Raw genomic sequence first — 21,401 nt, 5'->3', positions numbered from 1 at the left:
GAAGACTTCAATGTCCCAGACTCTGCACTCAACATTCTCCCAATTCACTCCTCCCCGGAACAGGAGAACAAGCATCTGAAATCAGGATTGTAGCATTGAGTCGATTTCTTTGTTTCATTTCCATTAAGATGGGAATGGGGTTTTAACAAAGCTGGAAAGACTAGTGTACCTAGATCTGTGTATATTTGTGGATCAGTTTGTGATTGTATGTATCATCAGTGTGTATGAGTGTTCTCAGCAGGTACATGCTAATGTACATGTTTCTGCACACATATGCGTTCCTGTGTATGTTTTTAAGTGTGTGTGTGTGGGTGGGTGTGTGTGTGTGTGTGTGGGTGGGTGTTGGGGGGGCATTTCCACCATCCCCTCCCTTCATGGTTCCACTTCCCAGCTCATTAAGGCTCTCCCATTATTCTGACATTTGTGCGCGTCACGTACCGGGAAGAAGTAATTTACTTAGAAGAAATTAAAAGTTCATTTTAATTGAGCGCACACTGCAGTATGCAAATGAGGAGCGCATTATGTACACTGATGCAGAGACAAAGGCTGTAATCAGCGGTTAACCCCCTGTGTGCTGGCCCCCTCCTTGGCTGCTGCCTCAGCCCCAAGAGCCCAGAAGAGATTGCAGACCATAATGGAGATGGCTTCCACTGTGTGAAGGGGGAGGGAGGGCACTGTCGGCAATGGCCAAAAACTCCTCTTCCCTGAGATCATCCCTGGGGGGGCAGTGCCCATCATCTCTCCCCTCCCCTACCATGTAGCCTGAGTCTTGCTCCCAGCTGCCCCAGGAACGTGAGCCAAAGATTTCAAAGTCTGACAGCAGCCAGATGTGCCCGAACCCAGCCCCTGGAAAAAAGCACACACAGGGCCCAGGGAGCCAAGTCTCAGGAGGCTCCATGAATCTCGGAATTCTATTCCAAAGGAAGCAGGAGCAGCCAGGTAGCAGAGGAGCAGAATCTGTGACAAAGATCCTGCATTGGGCCAGAGCTCCGTGGATCCAGGCTAAATACCTTCTCCAATGGCGAGTGGTGGGTCTGAGCACATTTTAGAGAAGCAATACAGGTCAGGAGACAGAAGCAGCAGCAGTTCCCTGGATCAGCAGCAGCTCCAAAGGTAGCAAACCACAAACTCCATAGCCCAAAGTGAGATCCCGATGAAGAAGTCCGAGATAGAAAGAACCGTAAAACCACATGTCCTCAGCCTAGCCAAGGACTTTACACGACTCCTCTGGCCCTTAGAATAGAAACTGACTTGTCATGCTTCTCAGGAATCTCAGAATCACAGGACTCAGAATCACACACACTTATATGTAGGATCCATCACTTTTCATCTGAGGCATCCTTTGAACGCCAGCTCTTCTTCTGTCTCATGCTACCAGGTCACCCTGCAAAAGAAGAAGCAACAACATTGGATGCTACTGAGCACCGAAATAGAGTCACAGCTAGTGACCTAATCTGACCCCAGATCCTTATTATCCCTCCTCCATTACGTCAGGATGCCATTATAGATCCTATGTGTAGGATTTGGAATAGGTTTGACTTCAGGGAGAGAACACCCAAACCTGACAGCCCCTCAGAGGCTTAACTGGGAATTTTTACATCTCAAACCAAGACCAGGACAAGTGGTATGAGTTTAGGGTAAGGAGTAAGACAGGTCACCTTAGAGGGACAAGCAGAAATGCTGGGACCCAGCAATGTATCTCAACTGGGGAGATGGCCATAAGAGATGGGGGAAGCAAGATAGGATAGGAGAAGTTTGTCCCAGCATGATGAAGGACCACAAATACTGTCATCACCCTCTATGTTTGGTGCCCCACCCTAAATACAAGTCTGGTTACCCCTAAGCCATGGACCAGGAGAGTTTGAATGTTCCATCCTGAATGGCTTCTGAATTTTCCAATCTGTACCTTTGGTCTCTTTCAGTAAGAGAGCCAACTTATCAGATTTAGGTCCATAGGCTGTTAGAAGTGGAAGCATCATTAGAAAACCTATCATTTAAAGTTAGAATGGACCTTAAAAGTCATCTAGTTTCTTGTATAAAGACAAAAAAAAAACTTAGGTACACAAAGAAAAAAAATAGACTTGCTCATGATGATACAGGTAATTAGTAATAGAGTCAGAATATAAATCCAAATTTGATGCTCTCTTTGCTACCCAAAAAGCAGCACTTCATCCTTCTCACATTAATCAGCAAGAAGAGGGTCTCTTTGAGACTGAGGTAAGGAGCAAGTGCATTCCAGGCATAGGAAGCAGACAATGGAAAAACATGGAAATGACTTCTCCAATAATGCACGAGTAGGGCTAGATAATGACAGTCACAATTCAAATCCAGATCTTCCAACTTCTCCCTGATGTGAATGTCAATATGAATGGCAAATTCAATCATCTTTTCAGGGCTCTCACTACCCCGACATGGGAACTGGATGGTCTGGGATGGAGTGGGTTAACTGCTTCCAAGATTGATGTCCATACCCTCTTACAGTCAGTAGAAAGAGTGGAGAGTGGCACTTTGTAGGGGTAAAAAGAAAGGAAACATTGTTTTTTTGGATTCTAGGTTTCTCCTTCCCAGAGAAGAGTCCTACAAATGCCCCTAATCACAGAAAGGGAGATTAGGAGAAAAATAAGTATGATGTCAAGCTCAGCATCAATATACATCCTCATCACCCCCTACAGGGGACCTCTTGAAAGGATTTCTCTGTCCTCATCTCTCACATAACCTGCCTTATTTAATGTTCCCAGGGACCCTATGTATAAAACACCCTGAAGAACAAATATTCCAATCTTTTCATTTGACAGAGAATGAACTGAAGATTAGGGACAGGTTTGACTTGTCCCAGTTTATTAAGCTATTAAGGGTCAGAGTAAAGGTTTGAGCTCAGTTTCTCTTATGTCAAATCTATTCTGCTTTTCACTGTATATCACACTGCCATTTCCCCTACGTCTCCCTAACCCTTGAACCTGGGATCAAGACTTTAAGATGGATTGTTCTAGGTGCCAGAGTTGTTCTTAAGTTTGTGTGTGTGTGTGTGTGTGTGTGTGTGTGTGTGTGTGTGTGTGTGTGTGTGTGTGTTTACTACCTGTCAGACCTGGGATTTTTTAATGACCGTGAAAATGAAACTAGTTCGCAGATGTGAGATGACAGCCAGCTGCAGGAGACAGACAAATTACCTCCAAACCCAGTTCATGACGCCCACAGATTCCAAACAAAGGGAGTCATCTCAGCTCACTTGGATGAGCAGGAGACAGCGGGGAGCCCGGCAGCAAGCTGTTCAGAGCCCTCCTCGGGAGCAGTGAGGCAGCCAGCCTGGAACCGGGGGTGGGCCACAGAGCCACCACCCGCACCAAGGATCTCCAATAATTGTTCTTCCCCAATCTTGCCCCTTAACACACTCCCCAGAATTCCAAGCCAGCCTCAGCCAACCTCTTTGTGCCATAGAGGGCCACTCACAACACACCCTCAATCTGGCCAGAAGTTTACACTTTTAAGAACACAGGATTTCTGGCTGGAAGAGACCTCAAAGTCCAAAGACCTCATTTGCAGATGAGGAAAGTTAGACTCTGGAAAACAGAGATTTAGTTTAGCCAAGGTCACTAGTAAGTAGCAAAGTCAGAATTTGAATTCCTGTCCTATGCAATTGCTTTTAGCAGTCAGTTAGCCAAGATTTATTAAGTACCTGCTATGTACCAGGCACTGTGCTACTCCCTGAAGATACAAAGAAAGGCAAATCCAGTTCCTTCCCTGAAGGAGCTCCTTGTCTAATGGGGAAACAACATGCAAACAATTATAAACAGACAAGATGTACACCAAAGACACTGCCCCACTTTGGGGGCCATGTTCTAATCTAACTTTCCCAACAATCCATTGAGGTTGATGGCAGAAGCATTGTTATTTCCGACATCTAGATTAGGGAACAGAAACATAAAAACCCGTCCAAAGCCTTAGTCCAGACCAGAAAGTTGGCAGCATGGAGAGAGTGCTGAATTTGGAGATGGGAACTGAATTCAAATTCTGACTCTGCTCCTCACTACCCAAGTGCTCCAGAGCTATCATTTGTCCCTTTTGTTCCATGCCATCATTTCATCCACAAGATGAGGAGGTTGGACTGGATGATCTCTTAGTTCCCTTACAACTCTGGATCTCTGATCTTCCAACACAGGGTTCAAAATTCTGGTCCAATGAGTATTCTTAGTCACAGATTTTTTTGTAAGACAAAGCCTTTGTTCTATGGTCAAAAGAATACCCTATGACTTACTGGTACAAAAGAAAACCTTTATAGTGGTCCTCTACCTACTACTCATATTTTTATTATCTCATTACAAGAGGAAGGAAGGCAAAGGAAGAGGCAAAGAGGGGGTTGGTCCAGACTAAGAATTTGGGGCTGGAGTTGGGGAAAAGAAACAGAGGAAAAGAAGGAGCCACAGAGTCACAATACCAAATATGGACCTTCTCTCCCACCAATGCCTTGCCATGGCTTAAGACCAGCCTTGAGGCACAGTGAGACACTCAAAGAGGAGCCTTCTAGAACAGCAGTACTGTCTCTCTGTGTGTCTGATGCTTCCTGGATCCGGTAAGCACTTTCCAGCAGCAGCAGCAGTCACTCAAGGTCTACAGGCTCTGGTGTCTGAATACTCTGCAAGCCACCCTTGATCACTGGCACAACTGTGGATCCCTCAGAAGTCACTCCAAAACTACCAGTGGTATATGGACTTTATTTTAAGACCACATTGATTTAAGGAAGAGAGGCAATCAATAGCTCCATTAATTAAAAAAAAAACACCACCACTCTATCCCATCCCATCTTATCCCATCTAAATCAATCCTGAATTTAATAAACATCCCTTGTAAGTCGCTGAGCACCACTAAGTTGGCCACTGAAAAAAAGTACCATATTTAGATAAGACAGTCCCTCTACAAAAACAAATACAATAATAGGGCATGTAAATACCCTAAGAGAAGAAGTGGGAAGATATAATTTCCTTCACCAACGCAGACTGCAAACCATCTGTGGCTTAGTAGATAAATCCTAAGAAGTTATATGTTTGGTCATACATCTGGTGTCAGAAATGAGATTTGAACTTAGGTCTTTCTCACTTGAAGGTCAGCATTCCATCCATGATGCCTTATATAACTTTCAAACTCTAACTATAATATATATACTACGTGATAAATTCCTAACAGAGGTGCAAATGATTTGCTATGTGAGATGTCTGTAGAAAGAGACATAGTACACCATGAACAAAGAAGACGTGGAGGTGGGGAAAACATAGAACAGGTATGGAAGATGGTGAGAGAGAGAATCAGAGAGAACATGTAAGAGAGTAATGTGATAAAAGGCTGAAAAAGTAGAGTGCTGCCAAATAATGGCGAATTCTGAATGGCAAGCTAATATTTGAAATGTACTCATGGATGATAAAGACAATAGAATCATAAATTTGGAGCTGAGAAGCCATCAAGCCCTACCCCTTTGCCCCATTTTTCAGGTGAGGAAACTGAAGCACAGAAAAGTTAAATGATTTTGAAGCAGAATTTGAACAAAACTAAATAGAGAAGCAAACATCACACCAAGTAAGGTCAGCAACAGAAGAAACATCAGGTTATAAGAAGACACGGATAATGTGAGTGAAGGGTTCAAGTCTAAGAGCTATCCCCAAAGTCCTAGCAAGGAAATTCGTGGCATGAGTGCAAAGTTGTCACTTTCTCTGTAACTTAGAGTTTTAGAGAATCATCTGGGCAACTCCCATCCCATGTGTGATCTTTCTTACTCCTTACTACTGAAATAGTAATGATAATCTGGTCTATTAGGGCAGGGTTATAAGAGTTAGTAATCTGAAGAATAGTCTTTCCTGTTGCTGGCCCAGCAACAGTCCTCTCTAGTTCTAAGATATGCTGTATCTAACTTACCTCCTGTCTAAATAAAAATCTACAAAAAGCTTTAGTTTTTTGTTCCTTTGGGGAATCTATAATTGTGTGGGTGGGGTTCACAAAACTTCAATGGTTCTTAAATTCATGGCATTGGGTTTGGATTGTGGCACTGACAAATCCCCTACAATGGAAATATATTCTACAATTTCAACTTATCTAGGATCACAAAGCCAGTATTAGAGATGAAACTTGAACACAGCTCTTCCTGGTTTCTGGTTAACTCTTTTAATTGTTTTTTTTTTTTAACCAGGAGTCTTAAGATTTAATGGAACACAGCAATGGCCATTGGAAAAGGAGTCTGAAGACCCAATTTCTAATTGTGATTCTGCCATGAATCTCCTGTGATCACTTACTTAACTCAATTCTCTTTTCATGGAAGTTAAAGACTTAGGCTGATCTCCAGTTCTTAGTACTTACTAGTTATGTTTCTTTGAGCAAATAGAAGAGGTAAAAGTCTGTCTCACCAACTCTGTTTCCTCATCTGTGATACAAGGATTCCAGACTATGTAGTGTTACTAAGATAAGAATTGTACTAGCAATTGTTACCTCAACTCTGTGGGAGTGAAAGGACTAGAGATATTGTATCCTCTCTAGGAAGTTGTGAGGTGGTAGGAGCAGAAAAGTGTATGATAGGATAGGGAGGGATTGACCTGGGGTATAGCCACTGGGGAAATGAAAGGAATCATCTGGTAACTCCCAATTTTAATTTCATATTCTTGTTAACTGAGTCTATGTTGTAGGAAGCCTATAAATGCTATCAGTATCCTCTATATTTTGGCCCCCTGGAGCACAGTACTGCTTACCTTGCCCTAGTTACAGCTCTAAGGTTTCTTCTAGCAATGGTATTATTTCTTAAAAGGATCATTCAACTCTAAAATGTCATGATTCTACTTGGCCTGATCCCTGGGGCTGTTTCCTCCGCTGGGTCTTTTTATGATTCCTGTGGGATGTAGGTCTGTCCTTTTAGTTCCAGGTGCTTGAGGTGAAATTGAAAATGAGAGGCAGAAGTTGGAGAGCACAGGGGCAGGGGAGCAGCAGAAGCTCTGGACACATCCCCCAGGATTGGATCAGCATCAAAATAAGACACTGTACCTTCAAAGAGAGTTTGTGGGCTGTCACCTTGTCCCAAAAAAAAATGTACCAGCACCCTAAGGTCCAGGTAAGCACTTTATGCTTAGGACCTCTTCTCTGCTGAACATTCCCATGAAGCTTTTAGAGATGACCTATATAGTAAAATCCCATTGTGGAAACTCCCTTTCCTAATACAGATCATCAACTATTATGCAATTCATGATTTTAGAAGTGCCTGAAACACTGTGATTCGCCCAGGGTCACAGAGCCAGGATATGTCAGAGGCAAGAATAGAAACCAAAGTTTTGTGACTCCAAGGTTGGCTCTCTCTCTATGCTGTCTTGGTGAATTCACTTCACCTTCAAAACTTTCAAAAGTTCAAAATCTAGAGGTGGCCAAAACTCAGCATTCAATTGATTCAAACCCTTCGATTTTACAGGTGGGTAAAATGAGGCCCAGTTGTATGGCTATATAAGATCTCAGTAAAACATTTTCAACTTAAAATACTTTAAAAGAGTCATGGTTCCATTGGCACTGGCACTCTCCAGCCTGGGCCACAACCTTTCCAGGCCATAGTAGATACTCTTCAATTTCTGGGATTAAAACCAACTGGTCCCAACCTGCTAGTGATGAACTGTATCACCATATTTAGCTAGATTGGTCCTCAGAGGACAAATAGACCATCTGTTACTAATAGGAGTCTCAAAGTTTTTCCAGCCTCCAACCATACCTTCATCACTTCTGTCACTCATGTAACTAGAATGGACTTTGGCCCAGGATACCAAACTGTAGAGGGAAAACAAGGTTATTGCTTTCTCTCCACTGGCATAGCCTTTAAGACCCCAGAGTCACTTCCATGCTCATGATTAATCAATCAATAAACACAGTAGGGAAAAGTACCAGCTCTGAAATCCAGGGAAATGAGTTCAAACCCTACCTGTATCATTTATACCTATATGACCTTAGGCAAATAAATTAACCTCTCTGAAAACATCATCTCCTCATCTGTCAAGTGAGATGATGGGATTATATGGTCTCCAGTATGGAGACATTGTATGGATAGAGCAGAGGATCTTCATGGAGGTTGCCATAAACTCAATAATTCTAGCAAAAGTTATATCAGGAGCCCCCTGCCCACCCAATATAACACCAATTCTCTGAGAAAGACAGTTCTTTTCTTTCTCTTCCCCTTAGCCTTCCACCCAGAGCTTTCTTTCTAAGATTACCTTCCATTCACATTGTACAGATCTTCAGTGAACATCATTTTCTGAGTGTTGTCTTCCTCCATTAGAACATGGACTCTCTGAAGACAAGAATCGTTGTTGCCTTTCTTTGTATCCTCAGAGATCAGCACAGAGCCTGAGAAATAGCAAGACCTTAACAAAAGCTTGTTGACTGATTGACATCCATCATTCTAATTTGCTGTCTTTCCCAGGAAAAGTACTAATCATCAATTCACAGAATAACTTTACAGAAATCATGGGCTCATCCATTTAAAATTGGAAGGACATTCATCTCGTCCAGTCTGCTTACTTTACATACGAAGAAACTCTAGGGTCTCTTCTAGCTCTGGCCTTCTGTTTTCTAGGATATCACCAGACCCTAACAATTTGTATTTTGACAGAATCTTGCAAGGAGTTCATTATCCGACTCTATCCCCCTCAGTTCTCCCAGGAAGCAGAATTGTCCCTGAGTCGCACTAATGTCTAGAGAATCCAAGGGAAGGCAGTTGGGATGGGAGCTAGAAGTGTGTGGGGGTGGGGGAAGGGCAGACATGATCACAGACAAAGCCTTTGGGGGCTGAACAAAGAGAATTTTGGAATTGGGCCCTTCCCCCACATCTCTATCCATCAAAATCCAAGCTATTCTTCAAAGCACAGCTTAGACACCACCTCCTCTATGAAGTCTTCTCTGATTCCCCCAGATGAAAGTGATTCTTCTGTGCTCCAAATTACCATACCATTCCCATGGCTCTGATTCAAATAGGATCTGTGATTTCATCATGTGGGGAAGTCACACAGTAAGTTCAATGCGTGGGAACTCTGTCCATCAGTGCAGAAGCGGTCCTGAGAAGCTGCCTCAAGTACAGAGAGGTTAAGGCTCCTCGTCTCATCTGAACCCAGGTATTCCCGAATTGAAGCTTGTCACTCTTCCCCGCAGTCTGATGCTGCTCTTTCAGAGAACCACATAGATCTGGGGCTGGAAGGGAACTTAAATATTGGCTCCAATCTCCTCGTTTTACAGATGAGGAAACTGAGACCCAGTGAGGTTTAAATGATTTTCTCAAAGTCACACAAGTATTTAGAGGCAGGCAGAAAGATAGATACATATAGACAGTTACATATCATGTATACATAGATTTTTATGTGTATGTAATGCTGCCTTAGGTGGGTACATAGCTTATCTCTCCCAAAAGACCATAAATGTCCCAAAACTAAGGACTGATTCCTGGGTATGTTTCAATTTGCCGACAGTACCAAGGACTGACTCTTTAATGAGGAGCCACTGAATAAATATTTGTGGGATGAAAAATAAAACGAATCTGGCTCTAGAACCCAAAGTCTGGTCTCTTGGAGACTGGTGCTGGTCTCATCCCCTTCCAGCTCTCACTCATGAGTACTTTTGATTTGGGTCACGTATTTCTAGGAGTTAATGTCTGGTAGAATTGAAGCCGACTGCTGCATCCCTCGGCACTGGCTGCCAGCCAGCGGGGCTCATCACCTCACTGTCCAGTACCATGGGGGGTCCCGGGCCAAGGCCACGGCTCGGACACTGGCTGAGTCCTAGGGGCCAGGGTCAGGGCAGACTACTCAAAGGCCTGCTGGGCAGAAGCGCCATTGCCCATGCCATGCCCGGCTCCCGAGCCACACTCGGCTCCAGATGGCGGGCCTGAAAGAGTTAAGTCCTCTGTGATCAACAGCAAGAAGCGAGTGGTAAACAATTTTTCTCTCCCTCTGCTAAATTAATATGCAAATTCCTAAGCCCCCCTCCACTCTTTTCCCCTGCCTTGAAATTAGCGAGGTAGAATGCTTGGGCTAATTATGCATTCAAACGAGCAGGCTTCGTTAATGTGGCACTAAGAGGATGCTGAAAATGATTGTGAGGAGATGAAATTGAAATTCGAGCGTGGCACTCCTGATGCATCTGGAACTGCTCTTGCATGGCCTAGCAGATGTAACCCGACAGTGACCGCCAAGCCTCGAGCCAGCGCCGGGGGCGGAGCTAATCTGGCTGCACAGAACCGAGACCCTGCTAGAACCCTGACCCGAGCGGAGAGGGGACGGGGCTGGGAGAAGCTGGGACCTGCCATGGCAAGCTGCCCCCCACAGTCCAACCCCGTTAAAGAACGGGCAGCAGGCTCCCCAAAGGGGAGCCCCCTGAGAAGACCTTGGGTGGGCTCCCAATCACCCCCTTGAAGAAGGGAGACCCCACTCGCTGCTGCTGCTACTGAGTAAAGTCTCCAAGGTTTTCATGGGGAGCAGCCACCTTCACTAGCTCTTGGGTGGAGTAAGTGGGCAGGGTGATGGTAAAGCACACAATGGCTGCCTGGATGGCACAGGTGATGGCAAGCCAGTCACCGAGAGAAGAAAGAAATTCCAGGAAAATTAAAGAACAGAAGAAAGGAAACCAATGTAGGCACCTTAGCTTTCTCTTTCCAAACAATCCCATTTCCCTTGACATAAAAGACCAAGTCAAGGAACCAAAGGATTTCAGAGGTGGAAATAATGTGAGAGATAGCTTAATCAAATCTCCCTTCACATATGAGGAAACTAGGCTCCAAGAGAAGGGGAGTGGCTTGGACTCTCTCCTTTCTTCATTCGGTTGTATGGTGCCCCCTAAAATTATTCCATATTTATTTTGAATATGGATTTTGTAATTGAGGCTTGATAGAGAGGAGGAAGAGCTGGCTTTGTAGCCAGGAAGATCTGGATTTTACTCTTTGACCCAGATTGACTGTGGGACCCTGAGCTGCTAAATTGCAGAAGAGATACTGTTCTAAGGGTATTTTCTATGCCAACAAAACCCACAGATTCAGTTTTAAAAAGGTATTGTTTTGGGTATTAACTGATTTTCCACCTCTTCTTTGACTCAATAGAATAAAACATCTTAGAGAGAAGGAACTCTTTTCCTTTGGTTTTTATCACTGTTGGTGGCACAGTGGAGGCCAGACCTGGATTCAGAAATTCCCAAATTTAATCTGGGTTTGTATCTTGGCTTAATCCCTATCTGATCTTGAATAGAGCCTTTCTGCTCTTCCAGCCTCACTTTCCTCAATTGTAAAATGATATTAGACTATCTGACTTCTATGATTCCTTCCAAGTCACTTAATCCTGTTTGCCTCAGTTTCCTCATCTGTAAAATGAACTGGAGAAAGAAATGGCAAGCCACTTCCATATCTTTGCCAAGAATTCAAATCCATTACATACCTACTATGTGCCTGGGGTGATAGCAGGTCCTAGCCAACTGAACAATAACAATATCTAGGACCTACTATCATTCCAGGCACATAGTAGGTATTTAATAAATTGGAATTGAGGTGCCCATTATCACAGGAATCAACCTTGTGCAAATAATGTTCTTTTTATGTTATTCCATGCCAAAACACCTTAGTCTGACATTCTGAGCCATTTATAATGGGGCCCCAACTTTCATTTCCAACCTTATCTGCTTCCCTAGCTGACCTTTCTACTTCAGTTTTTCTTTGTGGCCCCTTCACTGCCATGATGCCTTTGCTCATAGCATTCCCCCTATCAGACATACCCTCCCACATCCTCTTCTTGAGCTAATTCCTACTCACTCTTTAAGACTTACTTCCTTCATGGTCTTTCCCTGATATCTCAAACCCTCAGAAAATCTTCTCTCCCACGAATTCATGCATCCTCTAACATCTGAGTCTTCAACAGCCTTGGAGCACTTGGAGCTTGGTCAGACATCAACAAACTGAATCCTGGGCCAACACCAGTTCTCTTGACTTTTGTCTTGCCACTGGACTTCAAGGACCTTTCAAAGGAGAATGAGGCTGATGACTTTGTGCAGCTTTGCCTCCCTCCCTAAGTCCAATTCATGCACAAGTCAAGTTAGTGCCTGTTGTGTCACTGGTCCTCTTTGTAATGAAGGATGAACAACAATGATATTTGGGCTTCTCATTTGGCACTGCACATACCTGGCTTCTGGCATCTACTACGTTGATAATTAGTTACTGTGTGCATAGTTCATTTCTTCCACTCGATTTCAAACTTCATGAGAGCAAGGGATTGTGTCCCACACTTTTATCCTCCCCTTGATATGGGGCTGAGCATTTAGTAGATGCTTAATTTACATTTACTAAATGAATGGTTGGCAGACATCCTTGGGCAGCCACTGCCTTGCTTGAAACTTGAATGCTGCTATCGAAGCGACAGGGAGGCTGCCTGAAATGTTTGCTGAAGGGTCTGTTCTAGGAGCTAAGCAAACAACTCTGGGGAAAGGAGTTAGGAGAGGGAACACTCTCCTAGTATGGCCCGACAGTGCAGAACACTGGCTCTGTGATCAGCAACTGGGTGTGAAACTTGGCTCAGCTTCCTATCTGAGCTTGAGTACATCTTTTCCTCTTGAGCCTCATTTTTCCTCATTTGTAAAGTGAGATTAGGCTACATGATCTATATGATTCCTTCCAGTTCTAAATATCTTTCCCACTGGTGGTCACTGATATGGCTTCCTGGATCTGAGCCACACAACAGAGTCAAGACCGCTGGTAAAGGGTCAAGAAAGCATGGGAGAGATCCTCCTCTTCCAATAGAGGGCTTGGACCATGGAAGAAGTAACTCTTAAAGGATGGGTAAGAATTAGAGTAAGAAGAGGAATTGGGGGCACATGTCTGATACTATGAGCAAAAGTACCACAGCAATAATGAGTAAGACATCTGAAGGGGCCCCAAAGAAAAACTGAGTAAAGAAGTCAGCTAGGGAAACAAATAAGATTGGAAATGGAAGTTGGAGCCCCATTGTAGAATGTCAGACTAAGGATGGAATAATACAGAAAGAACATTAGTTGCCCAAGATTGATTTCTGTGTGCCCGCCATTTATTTCCTCTCTTTCCATTCTCACCCAGTACAACCCAAACCAATTCAGTATAGGCTCCATTCAATGCTCCAAGATCCTTCTGCATTCTAAGGTCCCTTCCAACACTGATATTCTATGACTTCTCAGCTCTGACATGCTATTCCATGATTCACCCAGTCTAGATATTAATTAGCTCCTCTTGCTTCAGATTGTGTTGAACTATAATGACAGCCGAGGCTGGCGGAGAATGCTTATTCAAACTGGAAAAGATTTGGAAAGTAAATGCCTTCTATATGCCCAGTCCCATACTCTTTACCAGGAGAGGCAAGAGTTCTTTCCCTCTACTTCCTTACTTCTAGTATCTTCCATTCTATTGTATGGGTCCTGCATGTATATACCTTATTGATTGTCTATTTTTCCCATTAGAATATGAATTGCTCAAAATCAGGGACAATATTTTTGTCTTTCTTTGTTCCTCTCAGTAGTTAATGCTTAAATAAATGCTTATTGATTAACTAATTTTACCCAGAAATAGAAATAGGGCTTAAGTCTGAACAAAGTTCCCTGAGCCACAGAACTCTATGTTCATGGGATTCCATTGTTTGGAGCCTTGTCCCAGGTGCCTCTGGACAAGAGGACAAGAGGAACCTCCTGATCCCTTCTATGTAATAGACCACAGGGGCGAGAAAATCAGTAGACCAAGGCTTTGCTTTCCAGAGCCTGGGGTGAATCTTGCCCAAGGAAACCTATCTCCATGCTATGGATTCTATAAAATGACAGAAAGTTGACTTCTCCCTCCCTTCCCCACTTCACCCTGCAAAGCTGATAGTTGAGCAGCAACGTGGGACAAAACAAGATTCTGATGTTCCTTTTTTAAAATGTGTGTGTTTAAAGTGCCATAAAATCCCACTCTCCACAGAACAGATGTGTTTCTCAAGTCACAGGCGTTCTAGTGAAGGCTCAAAGTCCCCACTTTCCAAATCTTGCCCAGGTTACACATGCATTTTTCACCAGCTTCTGCTGCCATTATATTTCAGAACGATAATCTGAGCCAAAAAGAGCTAATATCTACCCTGGGCGGATCATGGAATATCAAAACTAAAAAAAAAAACAAAACAGAATATCATGCTGGAAGAGACTTTAGAACACAGAATGTCAGCTCCAGAAGGATCCTTAGAGTATTGAATATAAGCCCAGGAAGGGACCTTAGAACACAGAATGCTCTAGAAGGAGCTTTAGAGTATAAAATATCAGTGCTGGAAGGAAGGAACCTTAGAACCCAAGATGTCAGTTCTAGAATCCTTAGAACATTGAATATTAGCCCAAAAAGGAATCTTAAAGCACAGAGTGCCCAAACCTAAAGAGAATCTTGACTATAGAATTTCAAAACTGTGACCTCGGAGAATATCACAGATGGAATGGACCCAAGAACATGCAGTGAAATATAGACTATCAGAGATGGAAAGGACCTTAAGAGCTCATCCACAAAGTCCACCCTCCTCCTTTTACAGATGAAGAATCTGTGGCCCAGAAAGAGCTGGTTTCTTAGAGTAAAAATGTCATGAGACTAGGAGACAAGAGAAATGGCTTCCATTCTTGAATCTGCCCATTAACTGGCAAAGCCTCTTCTCCAGGCTTCATTTTGTCCTTTTTTTAAAATTCTGTCCTCTTTTTGCTGAGACAATTGGGGTTAAATGACCTGCCCAGGATCACACAGTGAGAAAGTGTTTAGTGTCTGAGATCACATTTGAACTCATGTCCTTCTGACTTCAGGGCTGGTGCTCTATCTACTGTGCCACCTAGCTGCCCCCATTTTATCCTTAATAAAAAAGAGGAGGTTAAATTAGGAAGCTCTGTGAGGTCCTTTCTAGCTCTAAAAGTAGGGAATTCCTCATTCTAGGGGAGTGACTTGACCAAAGACATTTAAATAGAAACAAATCTGAGACTAAACCCCCAACCTCCCTCCTCCTTCCCTCTCCCAGGACCCCTTTATCACATGGTGGGAATTCAGGAACGAGAGGGAGCAGGGGGGGATGAGTGCCCATTATGGACATGAGGTTATTTACGGGCCATCAATGCACTTCTGCCTCTGGTTTGGGGGAGGGAGACTAGCAGCATTTTCTCCCCCTTTATCAGTCTTGAATGTATTGGATTCTGGCTTATCCAGACAGCTGTGTGTGAATGCAGAGCACCAGCCCCAGGCAGGGGCTCCGCTGAGCCCTGGCTGGCCCTGACCGTGGCAGTGACGGCTCCAGGGCAGAAGGAAGCCTTCTGGAATTCCCAGGGCATGGGGGTGGGGCAGGACTGCTGTGGCCAGCTGGACACACATCTCCCTGGTGGTTCTTGTAAGTCAGTCATGAGATCCACTTCCTTTCTCAAGAAAAAGAAAACATGGATATTTCAAGGAACTTATAGCCCTTTTCACACCAGATTCTCTTGCATAGTAATGTGACCAGCTGTTTCCCATGTCCAGGGAGACCAGAGCAAGATGGAATGGACTTAAGCTACATACAAACCCGGGGAATGAGGTTGGAGAGTCTTAGACTGGGCTAAAATCAAGGAAGCTGCTGGAGAGTTCTCTTCTTCAATTGGAGAAAACAATTGAAGGAAAATGGATGAAGATAGCTTTCCCAACTATGGCGTGGAGAGGAATTCTTAATCAAAAGAGGGTTAGAGTAGGTGAAAAGAACCAAAGATGAAATCGATTATTTAGATGACCTGTACAGTGTGTGAAACTGCAAAGTTTTTACATGAACAAAATCAATGCAGCTAAGATAAGAGGACCTTACATGGGAAAAAAATCTTTGCTTCAAAAATATCTAAATAAGAATCTAATAGCCCAGATAATATAATTATCACAAATATAAATCTGAAAGCTATTATTTAATGCACAAATTGTCAAGCAGTTCTCAAAAGACAGGCAAACTAGTAACAATCATATAAATGATTGAGCCAAATCACAGATATTCAGATATTGAAATCAGGACAACTGAGGTTTCATCTTGACCCTAGCAAATTAGTAAAATTTACATTAATTCCTTGAAGCCGGAGGTTGTCTTTTGCTTTTTTTGTGTGTCCTAAGTGTTTAGCACAGTGCACATCACATAGTAGGTACTTAATAAATGTTTATGTAGAATTGATTAGAAATATTCTATGTTGGAAGAGTTGCAAGAAGAGAGACACACTAAGGCAGTGCCTAGAACACTTAATGCTTGTTGCCTGACTGCTATGGGTCCCACCCTACTACCTCCAAATCTGCTGCGTGTACTTTGTCATTATCCTCATCTCCCCAGTCTCTGAAATCTTGGACTCTTCCCCTAGGAATAGGAGGAAAGATGGTCATGACTTTATCTTGACTAAAACCAGACCGTAAAAGTACTTCCTTTCACCTCCACACCAAACCCTGCCTTCCTTCTTTATTTCCAGTTTCATATTCCTGTTTATATGTTGAATTCCCCATTAAAATGTAAGCTCTTTGAGGGCAGGGACTATTTTTCTTGCTTGTATTTGTATTCCTATACCTGACTCATGGTCAAATCAATCCATTCTCTGTCTCTGTCTCTGTCTTTCTCCCCTCTCTTCCTCTCTTTTTCTCTGCCTTCTTCCCTCTCTCTCTCTCTCTCTGTCTCTCTCTGTGTTCTCTGTCTCTGTCTTTGTCTCTGACTGTCTCTCTGTCTCTGTCTCTCCCTTTTTGTCTCTGCTTCTGGCCTTAGGCAAGTTATTTTTGATTCTCTAGGCCTCCATTTTTCTTTCTATAAAATGAAGGGATCAGATCATTAAAGTCCTTTGTACCCCTACATTCTATGGTTCTTTCATTGTAAGTCATTCATTAGATTATTCAATCCATAATCCATCACTGGTGGCCCACAGCTAACGTTACCCAGACATGGGCCTCGGTTTCCTAATCTGTAAAATGGGAGGCTTAGAATAGATCACTTTTTAGATCCCTTCCAGCTTGAAATTCTTCAAGTCCTGTTCTAGAGCAACTACTCTAGAGCCCATTTCAAAGAAAAGGAAATTGAGGTATAAAGAAAAATCTAATTCCTACAGAAAGGCAGGGCAGAAGCAGAGGCTAGGGGCAAGACTTCTAGTTTGATTCAGCAGGCACAAGGATGATTTCTTCCAAGCCTCTGGCAACTGAGTTTAAGATGCATCACAGGATTTTGAAGCATTCTGCAGCCCCTGGGAACCATTCTGAATTAGGATGTAAAGGCGCTTTGACCACTCACGCCTGGTCCTCCCCTCTCCCATTCTCACACCAGTTGAGAACAAGAGAGACAAATCATGCCACACCTGTTCTCCTAGCAGCCCACCCAGGCAACCCCCACCCCTCCCCTTCAGCCGGGAAGGAGAAGGATCCAACTTTCCAAAAGGAAAAGGGTCAAGAGGTCAAGTGGAAGCAAACACACCCAAAGCCTAGCAACTGGTGACATAGATGGATGGATTATGTTAAATATTCATCAGACAGAAGGAATTTACTGGAATGGTCCATAAAGATGTAATGTGTAATTTGAAGCATTCTCCTAGCACCTAGGGCATGGAGTTGTCAGCTGAACGGATGGAAGGCAACAGAAGGAAGATGGATCGCCCCAGAGAAGCGGGAGATCGAGAAGCCACCAATGTCTACTGATCAATATGGATCCACAGACTCTGAGCGGCTCGATAGTAATAAATAGAAGAAATAAGTAGACAGGCAGATTAATTAGCCTCTGCATGGAGAGCTTTAGCTTTGAGAGAGGCGATGGGCAGCCAAGGATGATGACCAGAAGGAGGGATTGATAGAACTAGGAAGTCAGGAGGAACAATCAAGTCCAGACAGGGGTTCAAAAAGATATCTAGGGGGAAAGTCATACAAGTTCCATCCCCCTGAACCCAAGCAGATATAGTGTCAAACTGGCCAGAACAAGGAGCAGGGGCTCAGGAAAGCATCTCTGTCACAGCCACAGGTCATTCTTATCCAATAGCCAAGGACAACCGATGAAATGGCAGCTACCTCATCCCTCCCTTCCCACAAGAAATAGCAAGAACCTTGGATTTCCAATCAGGGGACCTGGCTTCAAATCCCACCTCTGCCATTTACTACCTGTGGGACTCTGGACAAGTCACCTCAATTCTTTGTGCCTCAATTTCCTCAGAGAAGCTGGAGCTAGATTCTCTTGCAGTTTCCTTTCCGCTCTAAAATTGATGATTCTATACGAGTGGCCATAGGGACAGAGACACCTGGCAGATCCCAGAGGTGAGATCCCGAGCCCCAAACCTGGTAGTCTGTGGGGGAGGGAGATGGTGCATGAGAAGGGATACCGATTCTTTCCTGAGCCAGCCCTCTTCCCTAACGGTTGCTCCCCGCCCCCCACCTCCACCCCACCCCGCTTGGAGACACACAGCTCCCCGAATTTCAGGGTTCCGTGGGTTCTCTCCCCCCCACCCCCACCCCCGCCTCCCCCTCCGCCGCGAAGTGTTTTTGTCTCTCTGACTATGATGCATGGCGGTGCTAATTCGCCGTGTGCTGCCATTAATTCTAGCACAGCTGCTGCTCGCTCCCTCAAGGCATTTCGCTAATACTCGGCTTCAGAGCTGCTCGGCAAATTAACACCATTTGTTCTGCAGAACATGTTTTATTTCTACACTACATGCATAGCTTATTATTCTGCGAGCAACGCGGGGAGAGAGGGAAGAGAGGCGGCTGGGACCCGGGGAACCGGCTCTCGGGCCGGGGAACGGAGGGGAGGCGGGGGAGAAGCGCCCCCATTCATTACGCGGGCCCCAGCCTCATTCGGGCCCCGGCCTCGTTCGGGCCCCAGTCTGAGCCCGAACTGAAAGAAGACAACAGGAAGCTGGAGCCGTTCAGGTGTCGGGTCTCTCTTTATACCGGCTGCCAGTTTCTTTAGACCATTAGCCTAAGAGGTTCATATCTATTTACTAGCCATCTCCTTGGGATTGGTCATAGTGCCGCAGTTGGCTAGTCTCATTCCCTCTACCCTAGATGCTATGATGGCCTCCCAAATGATCTCCTTCCCTTCATCTCATCCCTCTCCAATCCATCCCCCACACAGACACCAGATTGCTGCTCTAAAAACCAATATCTGACCATGTCACCCTCATCTCCCATTAAAAAATCTTCAGTGGCTCCCCACAGCTCAGTATTGAAAGTCCTACCTATTCGGGCTCAGTTACCTTTCTCGTCTAATTTTATGTTATTCCCCTTCATGCACTTGCTATTCTAATCAATCTAACCCGCTAACTTTTCCCCTGCAGGACATTCCATGACCTGCCTCTGTGCTTTGCAGAAATGGTCCCCAAAGTCTGGAATACTCCATCACCACGGAGCAGAATTCCCAGCTTCCTTATAAACACAGCTCAGGTGCCATATTCATAAGTCCCATAAATGTCTGTCTTTAAAGATGCTTTGGATGGCCTTTGTATACTTTGAATTTAGTTACCTGTAAACATGGCCAGGGCAGAATGTAAATTTCTCCAGGATGGGAATTTTGTTGTCCCTGTTGTTCCCTTAGCATCCAGTACAGTTCTTTGCCCATAGCAAGCTCTTAATAAAAGTTGCTTGGTTTGAACTGAACTGATCAGTGGAACAGGTTGCCAGGCAGATGCCAGGACTGATAGAGGAAGCAATAGTTAGCATTATTGTGAAGAGTTTCTGGGTCTACTATGATTGGATTAGATTATTTCTGATGTTTCTTCCAACTCTAAGTACTCTGTGATTCTAAAGAGAGCTGTATCTCATCCAGGAATCGCTTCCATCATGGTGGTGGGGAGTAGCAGTGGGGAAGATAGTATAGGAAGGAAAAACGCCAGGGCGCGAGTGGATCTGAATCTGAAGAACTGGGAATAGGGTGACCTCATTTAGGAGCTAAGGAAGGAGACTTCAAGAGGGTAGTAGAAAGTATAAGGCAGGGGATTCATTCAAACCACTGGAAATCTTAATAACTGAGATGAGTTTTGCCCCAGAGATCAAACAAATGACCACTTTTCTTCCTCTATGTTTTGTGTTCAGAACTTTGGTCCTATCTACAGCTAAAGACTATTTCCAGCTGAAGCTCATGAGATGCTTTCTTTACTATTTTCTTCCATTAGTCACTATCTCTTTAGGCTCCTCTCAGTCTCCACTGAACATTCTACCTTTTCTCTTCATTCCATCCAGGCTTTGTTTTATGTTCTTCCCTTCCATCGTGATTGACCATTTTAACTCTTCTCTATCCCTTACTATCTAACCAAATTCTCCTCCATCCTCCACTGTCATTCAACCTCTTCTCTTCTCCATCTCCACAATAGTCCAGCCTTCCTTCTATTTCCCACTGTCCAAAAATCTCTTTTCCATTGTCCATTCAAACTTTCCTCTATATTCCCCTGTGTCAATCTTTTTTTTTTTTTTTTTTTTTTTTGGTAAGGCAATTGGGGTTAAATGACTTGCCCAGGATCACACAGCTAAGTGTTAAGAGTCTGAGTCCTGGATTTGAACTCAGGTCCTCCCAGCTCCAGAGAAGGTGCTCTATTCACTGCACTATCTAGCTGCCCCCTTCAGTTGTCTTCCTTTATTTCACACTGTTTGCCAAATGATGAGCAGTTAAAAATGTCCATTCCCTGGAAGGAATGTAGTATGGTAAGGAAAAGGATACCATTCATCACAGATACACTAAATCTGTTCCTTCCTTCCTTCCCTTTTCCTTTCTTTTCTTTCCTTTTTCCTTCCCCTCCTCCCTTCCTCTCTACTTATCTTCCATCCTTTTTTCTTCCTCATTTCTTTCCTTCTCTTTCTCATTTCCTTCTTCCCTCCTTCCTTCCCTCTTTCTCTCCTCCTTCCTTCTCTTCTTTTCTTCCCTCCCTCTCTTCTTGCCTTCTTGCCTTTTTCCTCCCTTCTTTCCTTCCTTTTATCCTCCTTTCACTTCCTTCCTCTCTTCTTTCCTTTTATTCTTTCCTCCCTCCTTCTTTCCCTTCCCTCCTTCCTTCTTTCTCCTCCTTCCTTTCTTCTTTCCTTCCTTCCTTTGCCCCTCTTTGCTCCCTCCCTTCCTTATTGTCTTCTTTTCTTCCTTCCTTCTTGTCTTCTCTTCTTTTAATTTTTTCCATTTATACATTATACCATCTGTTGGTCCAACAACAAGTTGGTACTATGTGCCTAGCTCTGTTCTGGGTACAAAGAGGATCACAGAATCATAGACCCAGAGCTGGAATTGATTTTAAAAAGCCACCCAGTCCAATCCTCTCAATTTTATAGACAATAAGGATACAGGAACATATAATAAATAGAACTTGCCTTTTCAGAGATCATAGCCTGGTTGGGAAGCTAAGAAATAAATCAATGAAAATATAACCTGCAATTTAAAATAGCCCAAGATAAAGACCAAGTTGGATGG

At 43.9% G+C, this 21,401-nt stretch overlaps 1 long non-coding RNA gene across 1 annotated transcript in view; it reads right to left on the bottom strand.

The window, feature by feature from the left end:
- Window positions 1–462: 462 nt before the first annotated feature.
- The window catches only part of LOC127547782 (uncharacterized), a 32,174-nt gene continuing 11,235 nt past the window's right edge, over window positions 463–21,401 (bottom strand). Inside the window, exon 2 of the long non-coding RNA XR_007950266.1 lies at window positions 463–1,384. This is a non-coding gene — a long non-coding RNA (uncharacterized LOC127547782). The remainder of the gene's footprint in view (window positions 1,385–21,401) is intronic.

This window comes from Antechinus flavipes, chromosome 2 (assembly GCF_016432865.1).
Source record: "Antechinus flavipes isolate AdamAnt ecotype Samford, QLD, Australia chromosome 2, AdamAnt_v2, whole genome shotgun sequence".
NCBI lineage: Eukaryota > Metazoa > Chordata > Mammalia > Dasyuromorphia > Dasyuridae > Antechinus > Antechinus flavipes.
Note: the sequence above shows the minus strand (reverse complement) of the source record. Positions and strands in the feature narration are given on the sequence as shown.